The following is a 14379-nucleotide window of genomic DNA, read 5'->3' on the forward strand; positions in this document are numbered from 1 at the left end:
TCCCCAGGCGTCCTTCCCAACTCTTCGTTCTCTTTGTGTTTGGTTCTCTGTAATGCCCTGACTAATCACCTTCTCTTTCCTGTTACTCAGAAGTCTATTTAGCTCAAGTAAGAGCATTTTCAACTTTGAATTTTATTCTCTTCATGATGGCTTCCATGATAGCTTCTCTTTGATCACATCTACTCAGGTACAACTTTTAATGTAGTTTAATACCTGAATGCTTTTTTCCAAGACACCATATTACCTTCACCAAATGGTAGAATCAAATATGTAGATGGGGCTGTCATCATATTTAAATAGTTTGTACTCTCTGCCCTCGGCCCTTTCTCTACATTGGTTGTCTGGATTTATGCCCAAGCACAAATTGTTCTCCTCAACATAGCAGCATGTCTTTAAGGGTTATGTTGAAAACTTTCTTTCCTCTTCTTTGCCTTCTCTTCCTCCTTCCTCCACCCACAACTCCAATGCATAAAGCTGCCACATTCCACCTCATCAACACACCTCTACTTCAGCTTGATACCTTCAGAAACTAGACTTCCTTAAATAAGTTCTTTGGAATAAAACATGAGGCCTTTGTCTTGATTTAAACAATATTCATTTTTAACTGTTCATTCCAGCTGTCTGGCTTGGAGGAATATTCTAAGGAGAACTCTAAGAGTAAAAATAAAGTCTTACTCCTCTAAGATGAGTGAGGTACAGTGTTCTCTTGAGCTACCAAATTGTACTAGTTAACCAAAAATGACTTCTTCAGTTTTTAAGTGGTCAGTTTAAATCACACCCTGTAAAAGGGACCATACTATAGAGCTTAACTAAACTTTGAGAGTAGTGTCTATAATTAGAATGCTGTACTGAGATGGCTCGCTGGCATGTTGTCATCTGTGCATGCTGAATACATTTCCATAAAATTGTTTCAGTTAATCCTCTTTTGGGATCCAACGTGGGGGGTCTGCAATTTCACTGCTCTTGTATTTCTTCCACTACCGCTGAGCCTCTGTGAGCACAAGAACATTGCTGAACTCTTCTGAGAAACATGATTGGTTTGCCCATGGTCTTTCCCGGTGTGTGTGTCTGTGTGTACACGCTCGCACGTGTGTGCATGCAAGGACATAGGGGAAAATGGGACTATCAAAGAAACCAAAAAGGAAATCTAAGTGTTATTTTAAGCATCAAAGCTGAAGTCAAAATATAGCTTTTCCTTAGTGTGGTGTGATCTATAACCCAAAATGCCAGAACATTTAAAAATGCAGCTCAGAAAAAAAAAAAAAATAATGTCTTTATTTCAAAACTTGCACACCTTCTACTGTTTCACCTTCTCTTTGCTCTTGGTCACACTGGCCACTGCTTTAACATAGGGGTTGAAAAACTGTCCGTAAAAGGCCAGATAGGTAGTAAATAGTTGAGCCTTTGCAGGTCTCTGCTACAACTACTCAACTCTGCATGTGAAGCTTGAAACCAGCCAAAGATAATATGTAAGCAAAGGGACATGGCTGTATTCCAATAAAACATTATTTGTGGGCATTGAGATTTGAATCTTGTATCATTTTCATGTGCCACAAAATATTCTTTTGATTTTTTTTCTTTTTTCTTTTTTGTTTATTTATTTATTTATTTTAGCCGTTTAAAGCTAAAGGAACCCACTCTGTCTTGCAGAGTATGCAAAAATAGGGAGCAGACTGGGTTTGCCTCATAGACTGTTTGCTGACCTTGATCACCACTCAATATAGGATACCCTAATCACTTTCTTGGCTTTGGAAAATGACAGTTTGTTGTGTAGCTTTAACTTGCCTATACACTCTGGCCATAGCAAACATCCCGTAGAGTTTTCATTCATCCCTCAAATGCTTCCATTTCTTAAGCCAGAGCTTCTGTGATGCAGCAGGAAAGTTGTAAGCTACTTACAGCCTATGCATGTGCCCCTTTGGTGTCCCAGACACCAAATTTGATTATTGCCACACGGCCCCAATGTAATTCATACAGGCCAATTTGCTTGGCCATCTAAAAAAAGCTCCCTCCGCCTGTCTCTGTGGGTAAATTCGGTAGTGGAAAGACGCAGGCCTTTGCTCTCAAGAGACAAGCCCAGAGGGCACTTTGGCCACTGGGGTTCTTGCTGCAGAGGTGCCAAACCACAGCTGTGAAGGGGGTGTGAAGGGAGGAGTCTGCAGCAGCCCAGGATATAGTCCAGCTGGAGAAGCATGTCAAGAAGTGAGACAGTTTAGGAATAGTCCAGGCCTCAAAGGAGTGTGAGCAGCTGGCAGGAGTACCCTCTTTTAACTTGCTAGCATTGTATGAAACTTCATAGCTCTGTGACTTCCCCTAAACTCACTTTCCTTCTTCCATAGTCCATTCAACTGTCTACTCTTCTAGCATTTTCCAGTTCTAACTAGAGAAATGGGATGCTCTAGGTTCTAAACGATTTCGTCCTCTCTTTGGTCCTGAAGGCAGTTTGATCCTGTGGAGATAAGGGAGTCTTTTCATACATTTTACTCCATCATCAATCACCTTAAATATCACTTCATCCCAGAAATCTTCCCCTGTTGGTCTCCCAATCTTACTCCTTGCTTTCTCCTCTCTGTACCCACAGAGTATTATATGCATATCTGTTCAGCCTTTGAATTACTCTGATTTGTAATATGTATAGGTTTTCATGGTGGTCTCATTTAGCCATGAGATTTTTAAAACTAAGGGGCAAGACAGTGATTTCTAATCCTTGTATCATATATTACCCTGCAATGTAGCACATTTCATTCATAAAATGTGGAGGGAAGCGTTTCAGAAGATGCTTATGAAGAGAAGGCTGTCATTGGTCTGACTCACATATTTACTTTCCCTCAGATAATCTCTAATACCTGGTTTCTTTCTATATTATTCTTCTGATACATTCTTTATTGCTGGACATGAGAATGATCTGTCTGCATCACCCCACTGATCTTTAGCAGCAATGTGACTGATCTGGCTGTTGGGATTTAACATATTTTAACTTTTTCCTTCACCCATTTTCTCTATCAAGAATATAACACGCACACTCTCATATATAAGCATATGTATTGACACATAGATTTTTTATGTAAATCACTTATTTTCGTTTTAGAACCATAAAAATTAAATTTTTCATAATTACATCACAAAAATATTCACTGCTAACATTTAAACACCAAAATTCTTTATCCTGAAGCCACAATTATTTGTAATTCTTTTCTCAAAATATTTATTAATGTACTGTGTTAGGAGAGATCAGCAGATTCATATTCATATATTAAGTCAGCTAGTCCAGCTAGTTCTACTGGTGGCCTGTGAAAATAAATTTAGGTGCTACCTGGATAAATTTGTTTTCTTGTCAGTGTATATATTTTACTTATAGTAAGAAATACTGGCTTTCCATGTATATTCGCGATATATATATATATATATATATATATATATATAATTTATTTATTTTTAACTAATTTTTAAACTAACTAATTTAAGTAAAAGAAGCAAGTTGACTTGTGTGGACATGGCAAAAGTCACTGAGAGTGATAATGTGAATAATTCAGGTTTGGGACACATTTCTGAGTTTATTACTGATTTATATATTGTACAAGTCATCATGTTTGGTACTGCAGAAGTGTCAAAGATGAGTAAGACATGAATCCATCTAGGAAAGCACTCGTGGATTTTGTTACTAGAACATTGTAAAATAGGTGCACAGTATGCTTTCTCTGGATAATATTTCATCTCAGCTATGAAGCGCAAAATTACAAGCTGAGTATTACAATAACAATCAATGTAGTCTAAGTATAGTAACTAATACAAGTCTCCGAGCTTACTCGTATTTTCTGATTCAACAGCTCAAGCATGGGGCCTGCATGGGTTGGCGTGACTCTGTTATGAAATTGTGAGGGTACAGTTTTGGCAAGGGATGGCTGTGGTCCAAGTCCTTTGAGTATACACGTTTTGCAATGTCTATGAAATAGTGGCTTACTAATGTAAGGGGAAATAGAGAGGCTGCAGACTGGGTTACACTGAGGAGATAAATAGTACAATTGGCAATCACAGAGTTGGGTACTTGGTCTTTTTTAGGAAGTGAAAGAAGGGTAGAGAAACTGAACTCATTATTTGGCTTTAAAATCTATTTATTGTTAAATCATATAGTCACTATGAAAAACAGTAGAATTACCATATGATCTAACAATTGCATTTCAGGTATATATACTCCAAGGAAATCAAAGCAGGGACTTGAACAAATATTTGTACACCTATGTTTCTGAAAGCATTGTTAACTATATCCAAAAGGTAGAAGCAATCCAAATGTCCATGACAGATGAATGGATGAATAAAATATTCATACAATGGAACATTATGCAACCTTAGAAGGAAGATTACATATGCTACAACCTGGAGGAACCTTGACATTACGCTAAGTGAAATAAGCCAGTCAACAAAAGGACACATACTGTATGATTCCACTTACATGAGGTACCCAGATTTGGTCAAATTCATATAGACAGAAATTAGAATCATAGTTGCTAGGGACTGAAGGAAAGGAAGAATGAGGAATTGTTATTTGATGGGTATGAAGTTTCAGTTTGGGAAGATGCAAGAAGTGGAGATTGCTGATGGTGATGGTTGCATAACAATGTGAATGTATTTATTGCCTCTGAACTTACGTACTTAAAATGGTGACTATAATGGTATACTTAAAATGGTTAATATAATAAATTTATATTATGTGTATATTACCACAGTTTTAAAAAAGGGAAAATAATCTGTTTCTGCCTGCCATTTTCTTATGTGTACAGTAGCTCTCTCCGTTCTTCATGTGTGAACACAGCCTCTGCCAGTCGCCCACGTAGTGTAGAATCCCAGATGCAATGCATGTGTACCATGAAGGGGTCATGTTCCAGATTGTGTGTGTGTGTGTGTGTGTGTGTGTGTGTGTGTGTGTGTGTTTCAATTTTATAGTAACCCCATAATAAGCCCTTTGCTTTCAGGCAGCCTTACTCCTGCTGGAATTCACTTCCTTGAAATGGAAACTTCCACCACAGAGAAAGTGGCACATTTTGTATTTGATCTGGAAACACTGTAGGCTCCAGTTTAATTAACAAACAATGGTGGAGTTCAATAAAATTATCCTTAGGAAAAACTTTTGCTAAATAGTATAGTCTCATTTCTACCATCAGTGTTTCTTATGGGCCTCGGTTTCCTTCTCCATGAAACAGGCCAAGCATTGATTGAGGCTCAATCTGAAAAATCTGTCTATATTGGACCCTAATGATCAGGAAGTATACAGGCAAAGTGATTCCTTGAAAAAAAAAGGGTGACACCTTCTTTACTTTTTATACACTCTTGTCTATAATTTGCATTGAGGCTTACCTAGCACAAAGCAGACTAATCCTGCCATTAACATTACTGATAAAGGCAAGTTGGCACACCACTAACGTGGTGGTTAGGCACACAGACTCTGAATTCAGTCAGCCTGTGTCCCCGTTTTACCATTACTTGTGTGATCTTGGGCCATATTATGTAGCCTCAGTTTTCTTATCCATAAAATAGGATGATAATAATGATTATTACTACATAGACTTTTTGTTAGGATTAAATTAGTTTATATTTATAAATGACATAGAGTAGAGCTTGGCATCTAATGTGGGCTATATGAATATTCACTATTACTATTAGCTACCGCATGCATGGATAAACTCTCACAGACCTGATGTGATGGAAAGTGCACTTGTTAAGAGTTTAAAAATCAGACGACTTGTATTCCAGTTCAGTTTCAGCCATTTATTCAATGTTACCTTGAGCCAGTCACTTACACTTACAAGCCTTATTTTCATCACTGTTAGGATAGTTAATATAGAAAAGTGTCTTTTTCAATCTCTTAGCATACAACTATATGCATCTAAGTTGTAAAGGCTGTAATGTTTACTATAGCTTCCATTTTTGATCCTTTACCTTCAAATCTGAATTAAGGCAGAGAGAAAATTTTTCTATTTAAAAAATAATGGTTATTTTACATGATAGAAGTGGTACATGCTTAATGTAGAAAGTATGGAAAATAAAGATTATTTAAAAAAAACCCATCATTGTATCCCTTCGAGACAGCCATTATTAACATTATATTTTTTGTGTACTTATGGTAAAATACATAGCTTTTTTCTCTTTTTGGGGGGCAAGATCTCAGCTAGGGAGACATATGTATGGAAAAAGTTAAATAACCTTGATCTTTTTATTCTTAATTTTCTATAAGGAAATGAGTTATTTTAATCTTAAAACATATTTCTGCATGAAGAAAATGACAATAATTTTGCTATGTTTACAGTGTCATTTAAGAACTTTCAAATTTGCATAAGTCCTAATATGTTACAGTATTAGAAATGACTTTAATGCTTTTTATTTCACTAATGCTATGCAAATCTAGGCAAGGAAGATAACGATTATAAACATCAACTGTGTTTGAATGAATTACCTTAACAACTATAAATAATATAGGAACTTTCTCAAAGTTAGGCTATTTTTGTACATGAAAGCAGTCAAAATCAATTCTTTATTCTGGAGAACTAATTAGTTTGTTAGGAATGGTTTACCACAGCTGGGTGGTGACTATAGATGCAAAGCCTTCAGGGAGTATGGTTCAATTTCTCCATTGACTATTTAAATTTCTATTGCGATGAGAAGATCTTAGACGAGGCAAAGGGACATAGAAGATACTAGGTGCCTTCCTGCCTTTTCCCATTCACATATTGCCCTTCCTTGGAAAAACTGACAGCTGATGCTCTTTGTCATTTGTTTTTCCTCAGTCCTCAACCATCCTTTCATCCTTCCCTTCCCTAATCGAGACCCCCATCCACTGAATGTCACAGAAGTTTCATATTATGTGTTGTGCTCATCCACAATATAGAGGCATTAAGCATTTGTAGTCATTGATGTTTGATATTATTTATATCAGAAATTAAAATCATTTCTTTTAACAGAAACTTATGATTTGATTGTAAGTGGTAATGCACTTGGTCCCTGTGCCTTACATCAAATGGCCCGACTTGTGGCAAATGAAACATCCTCTTGGTTTCCCCACTATCCTTAGAAGTGAAATGGCAGTATTCCTTTACTGAACTGCAGCAGAAGGGAAAGTAGAGATTGGAAGCATTGGGGAAACCTATTTAAGGCCTCATAGTAAATACTTTTCCCCAGTTATCTACTTTTTCTTGCCAGCAACAGACTGAGGACTGTGAAATGGAGGCTCTTGTAATTTGAATGCTACATGCGTAATTGAGGCAACGGGATGATTCACATGTTTCTGAGGACCTTACCAGTGGCACATAGGAATCAAAGCAACCTGTTTGGCTTGTCCCAGACAATCTCCTGAAAGCCCTTGGTCAGTTCAGTTGGAGCACTTAGGTCAGACAAACACAAAATTAAGAAAACATTCAAAGAACTGGTGGGTGGCAGAGTATTTGGAAGGATTGGAAAAGAGCTCAGTATTTGCCTTATTTCCTCTGAGCTCATTACTTGCTCTGAGCAGGTTAGCCAGGAAGGGAAGATAAACACTATTTAGTTAATAAGTCCCGTAAGAACCCCACAGAATGTCTTTTCTAATTTACCATTGTATGGTTGGAAAAAGCACAATATCCTCTTTGCTTGTATTTTTTCCCCCCAACCCACTTTGAAGTTGATGAATAATTTAGAGTGCAGACGAATGGTGAGAGTTTGTTTTTTCACATCTTTCACAGGTTAATGTGAAATGTGTTTGAGACACGTTATGGGAAAAGGGAATATTACTTGGGCCTCATCTCTTAATGCAATTTTAGATCAAATGGAAATGTTTCCTGACTCAATATTTGCAGCCTAAAACTGATTTTTTTATTTCCATTTTGGAGAGTTAAAAAGCAGGAAGGAGCATGTCTGTATTTTTTGGTGCTTGCAGTGCCCCAAATTGACCCTCATGATTCATTCACCAGCTTTGGTTCCTGCCAAACAAATAAAATTCCTTTAAGAGCAGGTTAAACATCATATATGGATAAACTGATTCTCTTCACATGGCTGAGAAATGGCACATTCTTGGTTTATGCCCCTTAATACCAAATGAGAATGTTCTGACTCAATTAACCTTAAAACATAGATGTAGGACTAGTAGGGGTGAGAAGGGAAGGACAAGGGAGAATTTAAGGGAGGATAGAGGAGGAAGATGCTGGTAGAGTATTCATTTAAGATTAATAAACACATTTTAAAAATAACTATGCCTTGAGAATGAACAGTAACCCACAAAAATAAACAGTGATCCACAAGTAGCAAGTCTAAAATGTTTTATGTTATCTTTCAAAAAGGCAATTTGTGCATTCATTTTCTGTGAGGCATTATAATGTGCACATTGAAAACTTTTGTCTGAGTCCTCTGCACTTCGAGGTCCCCAGTGTGGTTGACCGTGTATGTTAGTAAACATGACAGTAAAGGTTAGAGCCAACAGAGTGAAATTTAACTCAATATGAAAATGTCTCATCCACACTAAGCTTATTTATCTGTGAGCAAGTTGAGAATAAGTAAAATTTTAAAATATGAGCCTCAGCCTAAGGCGTCATGCCATCCTCTCAGTCGCTGTTGGGTAGTCACTAATAAAGTCACTATCTCCATAATAGGAAAACATCACCAGTAATTATAGGTGACTAAAGAAATCTGTCAGTAAAATTTTTGTGAGCATCTGTTTTAGCAGTTAGATGGCTGATATTAAAACTCTGTTCCTATGAGAAATATTGAATGTGGGATATTAGACAAACGTATAGAAAAGTTGAAAACATATATGGCTATTTCTTGTTTATTCCCCCTCCCTATTGCAGTGTACTTCTCAACTGTACAAAATCAATAACAATGCAGTGTTGTGGCAGATTCTATTGCCTCTAGATTACATTGCAGAAAGAGTTCCGTAATGAATAGAGAAGGCTGTGGGAAATGATAGTCAATCGTTTTGTTTACTTGGGGCATAGAATAATATTTTAAAGAAAGGCTTATTCATGTTAATTGAAAATATCATGGTGCCCATGTTTCTGCCTAATGGTGTACTATCCCAAACAAATAGTAACAAAGAAGGAAAACGAATTTAACAACGTATAAAACAGTTAGGTTAGAGAACAGAGCTATAGGATCCAGCAAACCAAATGAAAGTTATTCTTGGAGCACCAGACAGTTCACGACAGGCATGTGTTCAAAATATGGTTGCCAGAACTTTGGCACTTAAGAACTTGGAACTGTAAATAGACTGTAAAAATCTAAATATTAGTGGGGAACCTAATCCAATGAAGTGAACAGCATCCAGCTAGGTGGAGAAAGAGTAGCATAGGACAAATAGAGAAAAAGCAAGAAGAGAGCTGCGGGAAAAGGACAGTGAACGAATGAGAGGAAGTTATATGAGAATAGACACTTTTAGTCACATCTGAGCAGTCTTTACATTTTTCTTAGAAGGATAGAATTTGAGCTTCACATCAGAACCCAATATATATTATATTTTGCTGTAGAGAGACATTAAGTAATTATATAGTAAATTATGTGTGCAGCACACCCTTGATGTTCATGTGGAATCTGTGCCAAAACTTTCAAAAATACCCATTTTCAAGTAGAAACATATCTGACCAAGTGCCTGGCTTTTCCCTGAATCACATTAGCTAAAGAGTCACATACTATTTCACCAATACACAAATTATATTTTCATTTTTCATTGTAGTTTTATTGTTTGCTTTGTTATGCCATGGGATATTTGTGAATGAAAGAATGAGTTATAAACTACAAAGCCATCTTGCAGGGCAGATGCTGGACACTTGGCTTAGTCTTATATACCTGCTTTGTAGGGGCTGCTTTTCAGATTATTTCTCAGCAAAATCAAATGGCCATGTCATAAAACTCATGCTGCCCTTGAGTAATAAATTATCTCAATGTTCGGTTTCAAGATGCCAAAGATTTCCCATGGTTTTCATATGACAATATGAGGTCAGTTCTAAAAAAAAAAAAAAAATCATTGTATTGTTTTTATAATGTTCTGATTTAAAGAACTCAGATTTTATTGCCTCTAGATGGCAATGAAATAGTCTCCAAACTTTAAAAAATTTCCTATTGAACCTAAGAATTTATCTCATGCGTATGCTCAATATTTAACTCTAAGAATGCTTGTGATATTATTTAATGTAACATAGAAAAATCAAAATTAAAAAAAAGACTTAAATGTTCCCCATGGTCAAAAAAATCATGCTATGTTTGCTTGATGAAATACATACATTCCGTAAATCAATGTTTAAATAAAATTTACTTTACAGCCTGGAAAATGTTCATGAATGATATGGTTATCTTTGAGTGCAAGGCTTATTAGAGTTAATTATTTATTACCTATGCAATTTTCCACACTATTTTTTTTTTAAAAGTATTACTATGTAGTTAAAAGATAAACACTATTAACAAAACTTCTAGTTTCCCAGAATGTGCAGACCAGTGGGACATTAACTGTCATAAAATGTTTCCTTAATATATTTTATTCTCCTTTGCATGTAGCACGTTGTGCTAGTAAATCCCACAGTGATTAAATGCAGATTCCCAGATGTACTGAATCAGAACCTCTGAAAGTAGAGGCTGGTGCACAGATTGGCATTTGGAAGCCAGTAGCATCAACTTACGCAGAGTTCATGCAGTACAAACACAGAGCCAATGAAACTAGATTGCCCTGTTGAGGAAAGTATTATGGGAAGTAAATTGTAACTGATTTGAAAAGGTGGAGAAAGAAGTAAGACCTTACCCTAAGCAAAACTGAGGGATCATTTGCCCTCTTTGTTCTTTCTGTGGTCTGTGCCTTCCTCCACGTTCCAATGTTGGTGAATACTTTCCTGTTGTCTGAATCTGATATCGGCAACTTCTAACTTAGTGTAAATTCAATTCCAGCTATATTGCACCTATCAAAAAACTTGTATCTTAAGCTTCATATCTACCCTGGAAATGAAAGGATTTTTCTTCTCCTAAGACATTCCAGGTGTTAGCAAGCACATGATGGCTGAGAAAGCTGAGGGATAGGGAAGGAAGGCATAATACTCATTTAAAATCCCATTGGAAAAACATGACCTACTCAACCAACCAGCTAGGAAGAAAGCTAATGAACTTTCAGCACTTTGGCAATTCCAGTTTTAAATTATAAATACAAGGATCAATTAAATTATGGAATATGCTTGGTATTCAGGACATTAAACATGTGGATATTCAGCTATTTTGAAGCTGTCCGGAAAGTCTGTGAAGTGTAGACATTTGTAATTATGTGGAGGCACTAATCTGAACCTTGAGCTCTAAGAGACCATTTTATGGGAGTAATCCTTTACGGTAGACTAGCTAATCATCCAGAAACTATAACTCAATATGGCCTTGTATTTTCTTCTCATCCTTAAATATGCAGCAGTTCTCAGGAAATTGTGTTACTTGGGAAAATTGCCATGTAGTGGCAGGTAAAACAAATATAATCTAAAACTTTGCAGAATATCCCTTTCCCGACTGCCTTCCTCCAAATTAAGTTCTTCTGTTATTTCCTAACAGAGAAATGCAATTTAACAAACATTTATGTAATACTCTGTGTCATTCTCTGTCCTCAAAAGTTTGCACGTTAGTTAATGTGTTTAATCCTCGTGAAAACACTTTGTGTTATGTGCAGTATTACCCTATAGGAAACTGAGGCAGCAATGTTAGGTACATTTATCTAAGGTCAGGTTTCCAGTAGATGGGAGAGATGGGATTGGTACCCATGAAATCTGGCTGCAGAGTTCCTGCTTTTAGGCATGCTATTATGTAGCCTCTCATACTACTACACTTTTAGTTTTTCAATTAGAAGTGAAGTTACTGCATCATCAGAGTACGCTAGAATATGCTGTGGTAACTAATGACCTCAATAATCTCAGTGGCTTGCAACCTCAAAAGTTTTATTTCGTATTCCTACTCTTTGTACATTGCAGGATGGCTGCAACTGTGCTCTATGTTTTCTCCACTTTGGGGCCTAGGTTGACAGAGCAGCTTTTATCTGGGACATTGCCCAGTCATTGTGGCAGAAGGAAAAGAGACATAGCAAACCACATGTTGGTTCTTAAAGTTCTTCTGGGAAATAATTTATGCTACTTTCTCCCACATTTCACTGGCCAAAAATATGTCATACAGCAAAGATCGCCATTAATGGGACTGGAAGTAAAATCGTCCCTCAAGGAAGAACATCAAATATTTGTGAACAATCGATCACAGTCTCAATTATTTATTATAATTTTAATGACATATTTATTATTATTAGTCTCCATGATTCAACTTCATGCCCCATATCTCCAACATTCACCACTTCATATTCAGTGACTCGTATAGTATTTGGCACCTAGTAGGCAACTCACATATATGTCGAATGGATGAATCAATGCACATAGTCATCGATGGGGACGGGTGGGGTTGGTAAAAAACAAACTTTGGTATCAGACAAACAGTGGACTCCACTCTCAATTCTTCTCCTAAAGTACTGTGGAATCTGGTCAATTTACCCGAATAAGCCTCAGTTTTCTCATCTTTAAAAATAAGGATATAACAATGCTTACTTCATAAGGCTATTGCAATGATTAAGTGAAACAATGTTTGCCAACAGTGATCAAGGTAATCACTAGTTGTCTACTACATAATACCTAATGTAAAATCTGTCAAATATAAGACACACTATTGTTTTATGGACCACAAAGAAAGAAGAGAGATACACGTGAAACAATTATAGAATATCTTCAAGGTCGACTCAATTTTAGAGATGTTAAAGTGTCAAAAAGTGTACATTCTTAGAATTAATGATATTTATATATTATAAATTAAAAACTCAAAACCAAAAAACTTATGCAAATATTTTCTTTTTTAAAACAAAAAGATTTTATTGGGGAAGGGGAACAGGACTTTATTGGGGAACAGTGTGTAATTGCAGGACTTTTTTCCAAGTCAACAAGTTGTCCTTTCAATCTTAGTTGTGGAGGGCGCAGCTCAGCTCCAAGTCCAGTTGCCGTTTTCTTGTTGCAGGGGGCGCAGCCCACCATCCCTTGTGGGAGTCAAACTGGCAACCTTGTGGTTGAGAGGATGCATTCCAACCAACTGAGCCATCGGCAGCTCAGCTGCAGCTCAGTTCAAGGTGCCGTGTTCAATCTTAGTTGCAGGGGGCAGAGCCCACCCTCCCTTCCGGGACTCAAGGAGTTGAACTGGGAACCTTGTGGTTGAGAGCCCACTGGCCCATGTGGGAATCAAACCGGCAGCCTTCGGAGTTAGGAACATGAAGCTCTAACCACCTGAGCCACTGGGCCAGACCCACATACTTTTGTTTTAGTGCAGTTGCTGATTCATGAATGGCCAGATTGTACTGGAGATAGAGCCTTTACTGCTTCAGACCAGTGTGAGTTGGTTATGCCTTAGCCGTGCCTCCACTTTTGCCTCTCTCTTTCTAGAATAATCCTGATTATGTTCTGATGTTTACACTGTGCCTAGGGAAAGAGCTAAACTCTACTTTCTAGCCTCAGGGAGTTAATCATAAATTTAATTCAATACAGTCTCATTCCCTTTTTTAGTGATTGGTTTAAAAATAGTTGGGAGACCTAATTCTAGCCTATTGGACCTGAGAGAAAGTCTTCCTTCTACCTTCTGGGAGAGTTTTTTCTTCTAATTAAAAAAGCCTCATATTAAGAAATACCTTCCTTACTTTCTGCAGAGAGGTATGTGCATTTGTGGTACCTGGAACCATTTCAATTGTGTTGTAACAAAATGGAAAGAATTGAGATTAGGGTGAAAGCCTCCAATTCAAAAAATAAGAATTAGTCATTTATTCCAAAAAGTAAATGTATAAAATGTCTCATATGTATTGTTAAATTTTTTTCTTCTTTTCCTTTCTAGTTCTTTAAAAAAAAAGAAAAAATAAGAACCTGTTTATATGAAGAATTTTAGATTATCTGCTGATGTACAATAGATGCTTAAATTCCTTTAATCCATGAGACTATACCTAAAAAATCTGAATGGTATTGGTTAAATGTTGGTGGAGATGTTAAACATTTTTTGGGCTTAAATTTTTAGTCTTGTTATTGTTTGGGGGAATTCTCAGCTAAGATGAAGGAAAATGAAAACAAACAAACAAACAAAAATGTCATGGTACAGCATTAGAAAAATAATAGCTAACATTTTATTGTGCCCTTACTATAGGCCAGGTACTTGACGTAGCTTATTTTTCCTACATTTTAAAGTTAAATATTGTGTTTTGAATCAGTTTCAAATCTACTGAAAAGTTGTAAAAAGAGAGTAAAGAACACTCACATATCCTTTGTTCAGAGACCTCGTTCAAATTTCATTGATTATCTCAGGGATATCCTAGCAAAGAGTTCAATCCAGGGATGA

This window comes from Rhinolophus hipposideros (genome assembly GCF_964194185.1).
Source record: "Rhinolophus hipposideros genome assembly, chromosome: 15".
Lineage (NCBI taxonomy): Eukaryota > Metazoa > Chordata > Mammalia > Chiroptera > Rhinolophidae > Rhinolophus > Rhinolophus hipposideros.